Genomic DNA, 8,486 nt, shown 5'->3' on the forward strand with positions numbered 1-8,486 from the left:
CAGTCAGTCTCATGATTTCTGTATTCTTTTGTTTGCTGCCTTTGACCAAATCAGTTTACCTGCTTTTTGCTTTCTCCTGACCCCTTTGAGTAACAACCGTGTCTATTCCAAGACAGGTGTATATGGAGACAGTTCCCTGTATGGTTGGCTTGTTCCTGTAGCCCATAGTCCTATCAAGTAGGGCTTTTCCTGTTCCTCCTTGTCCTGCCCTGCCTAATTCCATGTCATGCTTTCTCTCCAGCCCTTTTTCCATGCATTGGTAGGTTTTTCCAATCTTGGATACTGATGTATTGGGTAGGTGAGGCACGAGCATGGCCCCTGGATTTCCAAGCCCATGCATCCTGGGGAAACTTTTGTTGTTCCCTTGCATCTCTCTGTGGTATGCCAACTCAGGCAGTTCAGTATAAACGTGCACCAATGTAACTGCTAATGTTTGGGCAGCTGTGACATTTTCAGGTCCTGTAATTCCAATGCGATCTGCAGCACATGCCATCTTGCTCAAGGCCCCTGCTCTTTCAGGCATGTTATTTAATGTTTTTAACAATTTAAAATAATAACCCTTCTGAGCCTTTCAGACAGGGTAGAATATAAATCTAATCAATTCAAATCTGTGTTGAACAGTAGAACTGCTTTCTGCTGGCAGAGTAACATCATCTGGAGGGGCTGGACATGTTCAAATCAGCAGGTCCAAATGCTGTCCACCCCAGGGTGTTGAGGGACCTAGCAGGGGTATTGCAGGGCCCTTGGCATGGCTTTACAAGCACTCGTGGTGCTTCAATCATGCCAGATGATTGGAAGATAGCCGACGTGGTCCCCATCTTTAAAAAAGGGAAGAGGGAGGACCCGGGCAACTATAGGCCCGTCAGTCTTACCTCAATCCTGGGGAAACTCTTTGAGAAGATCATCAAGGAGCATATCTGTGATGGGCCGGCATTGGGGATGATGCTCAAGGGCAACCAGCACGGTTTCATTAGGGGCAGGTCATGTCAGACCAACCAGATTGCCTTTTACGATCAGGTCACAAAAGCATTGGATGCAGGTGTTGCCGTGGATGTAGTCTTTCTGGACTTCAGCAAGGCCTTTGACACTGTCGACTACCCCATTCTCATTAAAAAACTAGGCGACTCTGGCATTGATGCCTACACAGTCAGATGGATTGCAAATTGGCTGAAGGGTCGTACTCAGAGGGTGGTGGTGGACGGGTCATATTCGACCTGGGGGGAAGTGGGCAGTGGAGTCCCCCAGGGCTCAGTTCTTGGGCCCGCACTGTTCAATTTCTTTATCAGCGATTTGGACAACGGGGTGAAAAGCAACCTGTTTAAATTTGCTGATGACACCAAAATTTGGGGTGAGGTGGGCACGCTAGTAGGGAGGGAAAGACTGCAGCAAGATCTAGATATTGCAGGGGTAGGCTAACAAAAACAGGATGCATTTCAATACGGACAAGTGCAGGGTGCTGCACTTGGGCAGCAGAAACCAGCAACACACTTATAAGATGGGAAACTCCCTTCTTGAGAGCACGGAGGCAGAAAGGGATCTTGGAGTCATCATTGACTCCGAGATGAATATGGGCCGACAATGCAAGGTCACAGTTGACAGGGCTAACCGGACCTTATCATGCATCAACAGGTGCATCTCAAGTAGGGACAAGGAGGTGATCCTCCCCCTCTACGTGACACTGGTCAGGCCACAGCTGGAGTACTGTGTCCAGTTCTGGGCACTCCACTTCAAGAGGGATGTGGACAACATTGAGAGGGTCCAGAGGAGGGCCACCTGCATGATCCGGGGACAGCAGGGCAGACCCTACAGTGAGAGGCTGTGGGACCTGAACCTGTTCAGCCTTCACAAGAGAAGGCTGAGGGGGGACCTGGTGACCGTCTATAAACTCACTAGGGGGGACCAGAAGGGTTTGGGGGAGACCTTGTTTCCCCTAGCGCCCCCTGGGATAACAAGGAATAATGGCCACAAGTTGTTGGAGAGTAGGTTTAGATTAGACATCCGTAAGAGCTACTTCACAGTTAGGGCGGCTAGGATCTGGAACCAACTTCCAAGGGAAGCTGGCTCCTACCCTGGGGGTCTTTAAGAAGAGGCTTGATGCCTACCTGGCTGGGGTCATTTGAGCCCAGTTTTCCTCCTGCCCAGGCAGGGGGTCGGACTAGAAGATCTACAAGGTCCCTTCCGACCCTACTTCTATGATTCTATGACCTTTACAAGCAGAAGGCAGCTCCTGCAGGTAGCAGTGTTGTATAAATGTGCCTGTGCCTTCTGCCCATTGCTGCCCCTGTCCCCTCAGCATCTGTCTTCCCATGGCACACTTCATATCCTTCCAGCAAAGGTGATGAAATAGAGCTGCCAGAAGCTGCACAGGTATGTAGTCTGGTAGCTTTCTATCTGTCTGCCAGCAGAGCTTGACAAGCCCAAAGCAAATGAAACTGCTTACGGAGAAGACATACTTGTTATTGAGTTCCAGTGGTATGACTGAGGTTCTAACTATGCATGCTGCTTATACAATGGAATACATAGGATCATTCTCACATAAAGCCTGGGATACATGCGCTGAAGTGTATTGATATGCCTTCACATGCATATAAATGAATGTTTAGGTGGCAGTTTGAGTTGCATAAGAAATAATGGTGCATAACTTCAGGCTATAATGTGACTAGCACTCTCAAATTCCTTTTGCATCTGGCTCATAGAAGACAAATTTGTTGAACACATGCTTGACTGCCTCCTCTAACTGGGGCAGGAGTTCCAAGTGGTCAGAATACCTATTTTACCAAAGCTTGATTGCTAGGTTATGTTAACTCCGTGTCAAGCTATTGCAGATGTTCTTTGTAAGCATTTTAGGATAGAGTCATTGAAGCCATTTACCTGGGGCTAATAGTGAAAAACTTCTCCTACCACTCTTTTCTTCTCAAATATGAATAACAGACACACAATGGCAGCAGGAAATGTATTCTATTAAAACCAGTTCCTAGGTCTCCCCAGATGCTATACTTGGAAATGTCTAATCAATTTCTTTTGCACCGTAAATGACAATTTTGTAGGTTAAATTCTACCATCAGCAGACCTGGAATTGTTTAACTGTTATTTTTATGACAGGCTTTGACACTAGCCTGGAGAGGGTCCAGAGAAGGGCCACTTGTATGGTTAAGGGCTTGCAGACCAAGCCCTATGAGGAGAGACTGGGGCACCTGGACCTCTTCAGCCTCCGCAAGAGAAGGTTGAGAGGCGACCTTGTGGCTGCCTATAAGTTCATCACGGGGGCACAGAAGGGAATTGGTGAGGTTTTATTCACCAAGGCGCCCCCGTGGGTTACAAGAAATAATGGCCACAAGTTAGCAGAGAGCAGATTTAGACTAGACATTAGGAAGAACTTCTTCACAGTTCCAGTGGCCAAGGTCTGGAACAGGCTCCCAAGGGAGGTGGTGCTCTCCCCTACCCTGGGGGTCTTCAAGAGGAGGTTGGATATGCATCTAGCTGGGGTCATCTAGACCCAGCACTCTTTCCTGCCTATGCAGGGGGTCGGACTCGATGATCTATTGAGGTCCCTTCCGACCCTAACATCTATGAATCTAGCTCAGTGGTGCTCCTTGTCAGGCTGGATAGGCCTTGCCCAGTCCATTCATCAGCCACATATGTCCAGTGATCCTCATCTGGCATCCGGGATGGGTGCAGGGGCCACTTCTGGCAGCAGAGAGGGGGGAAGGGAAGTCCTGCCCAATCCTGTCCTGGGGGCAAGGAAGGGGCAGGGGGGACCTGGTGGGCCAACTAGCTGGTCCTAACTCAACATCTTGGAGAGACGGAAGCTTGGCCTCGGCCAGATCTGGCTGTGATAGGGGAGGAGCGTGTGGGAATTTGGCATTGGGGGAGTGTCCACTGCTCCCCCCATCACCAAATTTTCCAACTTGTGGGGAGTCCTGTAGACTAGATGTAGTAAGTTTGTGCACTGTATTTGGCCTGTGGGCTGGAGGTTGAGCACCCCTGATTTAGCTTCTGACACATTACCAGCCAAATAGAATTGTTTAAATATTACATTTTTCATATTGTTCATGCTTTTACTGAAATGCTTGTGCAGTGAAGAACTCTCTCCTGTATATACAGGACCCAACTTCTACCAGCAGAACTTAAGTAATACAGGCCAGGCCTTGTAGTACAGCACTCTGCATGCATCAAAGGGAAGAAATTAGCTTAGATTGATAAACCAAGAAAAATGTGCATTCTTGGCACCAAACTGGACATATCATACTAGTAATTGTTTTACAGAATAGTTTATGCAACAACATTCTTAGCGCAGAAACACTGCACTAAGGCCAATACATGTGAAAGCTTGAGATAGAGTATAGATGGTGCCTTGGAAGCACTAACATTTTGCCTTTAAGCATCCAGGCATTTTTATTCTTAAGTTTCTATGCCTCAAAATATCTGGTGGACAAAAATTTAGGAGGAAACGTTTAGAAACAGCAGTGTACTCTTGCAGGTTTAAGTATGTGACTGACTACCGAAGATATGCTGCAATTCTAGTCCCAAGTTCTGTTGTGCAGTATGGGCTTAAGACAAATCATTGGCTTCGGCCTGAGCATCCTTAGGGTAAAGTAATAGGAGTTAAAGTAGTCAGGAGGTAAAAGGGGTCTGCAGTAGGTGGGTTCTAATTAGTGGTGGGCAGCAGCTGAGCGGAGCTGAGGAGGGTCACCCTCTGGCTCCTGCTAGCTGGTCCCTGTGAGCGGTGCGGCATAGCGAGGCAACCTGTGTACGAGCTGCATGATATCGCAAGACTTGACATTCAACACAGAGACATGCAAGATGCTCCACCTTGAGAGAAAGAACCCACATCATACTTAGAGGCTCAGCAGTGCTACATTCACTCGCACCATGACCAAAAGAGACTTGGAGGTCATGAGTGATCACAGGGTGAACATGAGCCACCAATATGATGTTGCAGCCAACAAAGCAAATAAAACCCAGGCTTGCCTCTACTAATGCATCTCAAGCAAAACCTAAAAAGTTATCCTCCTGCCTTACTCAGCCTTGGTGAGGGCACAGCTGTGTACTGTGTCCAATTCTGCACTCAACACTTTAGAAAGGACATGGAGAAGCTTGAGAGAGTCCAGAGGAGAACCACACATATGATTAGAGGTCAAGAGAGCAGGCCTTATGAAGAGAGGATGAGAGGCATGGGACTCTTCAGCCTGGAGAAGAGAAGGCTCAGGAAAGGTTGGCATTACCGAAGACAATGAATTTCCCCAGGCTTTGCTGTATTAGTGAGAAGAGGAAAAGTAGCAGAGCTAAAGGCCAGCTACTGAGAAAGTTCAGCTTCTAGGTGTTCCAGGACATCAGTAAAAGTACCTCAGCCATCCTGTTCTCTTATGGTAATGTGGAAGAAGAGACTTGCAGAACCAGTATTCAACATGTGTAGAGCTGTGTTGGGCAGAGCTGGCACTTTTAGGTGCATCTTTAAGAACATACAGAAGTTGACACCTGGTATCATATTGCCCTCCTTCGCAAAAGTTGCTAAGTAAGCAAGTAAGTGCACTAGTGCTTCCATCCAAATAGCATTCAGAGGCAGACCCATGTAAATTGTATTGCAGCAATCTTATCTAGATGTTAAAGTCACGCAAACCTAGTATATTTACAATTGATCAAAAGAATTGCCATTATTCTGCCAGGGCTCCCAAGGGCCCCCTCAGAATTAAAAAGAATGAGTAAGCCAAAAGCATCTCTAACTTAGGAATCATTTGCATATGAATGGGTGAAATGGTATGGTATAGTGGTAGATACCATACCCTTTGTATGCTGTGGCTACCATCTTAGTTTTGATCAGAGCTTGATATGAAAGTGGCAATTTATGTTAAAGGCTTCAATTCACAATATAATTAAAATTTAAATGAAAAGGGCTCAAATTTTAAGAAGTGAATGTGTATTTTTTAATTATAGGCACAATTCAGAAAGAACATCTTTCACTCTTGAGATCAACTTAAGTTTTATGTCACGTACTGTACTGTCTATATTTTTCAGTCTCTATACAGATTGGTATTCACATTTTTTCTGAAATGGTGAACAGAGAAGCTTTTCCCTCATTTATTTTAGGTTTCCGTTTAGATGGCAAGTGAAGAGTGAATACTCTTTCCACTTGGACTAGCTCATTCAAAGTTGAGAAAGCATTAGGGAGTTGTAAAAGCAGAAAAACTTGTTTTCTGATGCAAATCTGTGAGTAAAGGCCAGATGGTATAGGATTAGATCTAGTCATTCTAAAGGGTCTGAAAGACAAGGGATTAGATTTTCCATTGTTTAGGCACCTAAAATTGCAGCTATGTGTTGAGTGGGATTTTCAGAAGCACTTAAGCAGGTTAGGCACCTTGCTCCCATTGATATTATACCTGATACTTAGGCACTGTGCTGCTTAGAGGAATATAAGTCAAGAGACCTAGGCTCCTAAGAATTAATTCCACAATAGCCAGCATGCTGAATGGGCATCTGTTAAATTAGCCAGTAGAAGATCTTGAGGAAAGGGTGAAGTCTGAAGCCCCAACTAAGAAATGTGGGGCTAAAATGGCCCTTTACTTCATTGGAGTACAATGCAATGAACCCCGCTGGAGTTAGCCACTTAAGCCATCTCCATCTTCTCTTACACAAAACTCTGCATAGTACCCTTGTGACTAAGAACTCACTGTGACATGGCAAACCCAGATTCAAAATAGTTCTTTTTTGGAGTAAATCCTTGGTGACTTAACCTCTGGATTATCAGATATTCTGAATTAAGTCTCAGTCTTTCTGGTACAAACTGTTTCAGAGGGCATGACATACTTATACTAGACAAGAGAGAGAAGGACTATGTAGGTTGATGGCTAGGGCATTCACCTGGGAGATGCAGACTGAAATGTTATGTGAAATGGAGCAGCTTTAACAGGCAGGATTGCCAGAAACCTCTTTCAAGACACTGTGGCTGCATCCATATGAGCACAGACATTTGTTTCCCTGGGGACAAGTAGCAGCAACATACCTTGTGCCACTGCTACTTGTCCCCAGGGAACACCCACGCCACGTGTGCTCTGGTACACAGTAGGGCACCCCGAGTAGGGTAGGGGAGGCTGCAGCTAGCAATTGTGCTGGCCTCAGCAGCCTTACTTGGGGTCCTAGGGCCTCCTGGGGCAACACGGCTTCGGCCAATCAGGCTCTGGTTTTGGGCAGTGTGTGCTGCCGCCACATGCGCCACCCCACTTTTTTGGCATGGGTGTTTTTGATCCTGGGATATAGTTTCATAGTTGGTAGGGTCAGAAGGGACCTAAGCAGATCATCAAATCCGACCCCCTGCCATGGGCAGGAAAGAATGCTGAGGTCAAACGACCCAGGCTAGGCGATTGTCTAGCCTCCTTTTGAAGACCCCCAGGGTCGGAGCAAGCACCACTTCTCTTGGAAGTTGGTTCCAGCTCCTAGCTGCCCTGACTGTGAAGTAGCGCCTCCTGATGTCTAGCCAAAATCTACTCTCAGTCAACTTATAGCCGTTATTCCTTGTTACTCCCGGTAGTGCTCAGGGGAACAGGGACTCTCCCATTGCCTGCTGGTCCCCCTTGGCAAGTTCATAGATGGCTACCAGGTCCCCTCTCAGCCTTCTCTCGTGGAGGCTGAACAGGTTCAGATCCCGTAGCCTCTCTTCGTAGGGCCTACCCTGCTGCTCCCTGATCATGCGAGTGGCCCTCCTCTGGCCCCTCTCAATGCTGTCCACATCCCTTCTGAAGTGCGGTGCCCAGAACTGGACACAGTACTCCAACTGCAGCCTGACCAATGTCACATAGAGGGGGAGGATCACCTTGGACCTGCCCGTGATGCATCTATGGATGCATGACAAGGTGCAGTTACCTGACCACATCCCTGACTGCGTCCCTACATTGGCAGCTCATGTTCATCTTGGAATCAATAGTGACTCCAAGATCCTTTTCTGCCTCTGTGTTGACAAGAAGGGAGTTCCCCAGTCTGTAGGTATGCTGCTGGTTCTTTCTCCCTAGGTGCAGTACCTTGCACTTGTCAGTATTGAAACCTATCCTATTCTCATCTGCCCACCCCTGTAACCTGTCCAGATCTAGTTGTAGCCTGTCCCTCTCTTCTACCATGCCCACTTCTCCCCACATCTTAGTGTCATCTGTGAATTTGACTGAATTATTTTATGTGAAATGGAGCAGCTTTAACAGGCTGTATCTCAACTATTTCTCTTCCTTTTGTCTGTTTGTTGTGCCAATCTTGATCTTGTCTACCTCATCAGAACCCTCAGGTGAGATATGATCTCATCAAGATTTAGGTGTCAAGCTGTCAGTGCCTTCTAGTCTTGGGTGGTTGTGTTCATGTCCAGTGCCCCTTGAAAACTTTGTTTTTTGAAAAACTACTGTCTTTAGGATGTGGTAGATGGGGGTTGAGCACCTAAAGTAGCAGGTAAGTTGCTCCCTCTGTTTGTAGAGTGCCTATCTACATACTGAGAGATGGTAATACCTTTT

Source organism: Alligator mississippiensis, chromosome 2 (assembly GCF_030867095.1).
Source record: "Alligator mississippiensis isolate rAllMis1 chromosome 2, rAllMis1, whole genome shotgun sequence".
NCBI classification, from domain to species: Eukaryota; Metazoa; Chordata; order Crocodylia; family Alligatoridae; genus Alligator; species Alligator mississippiensis.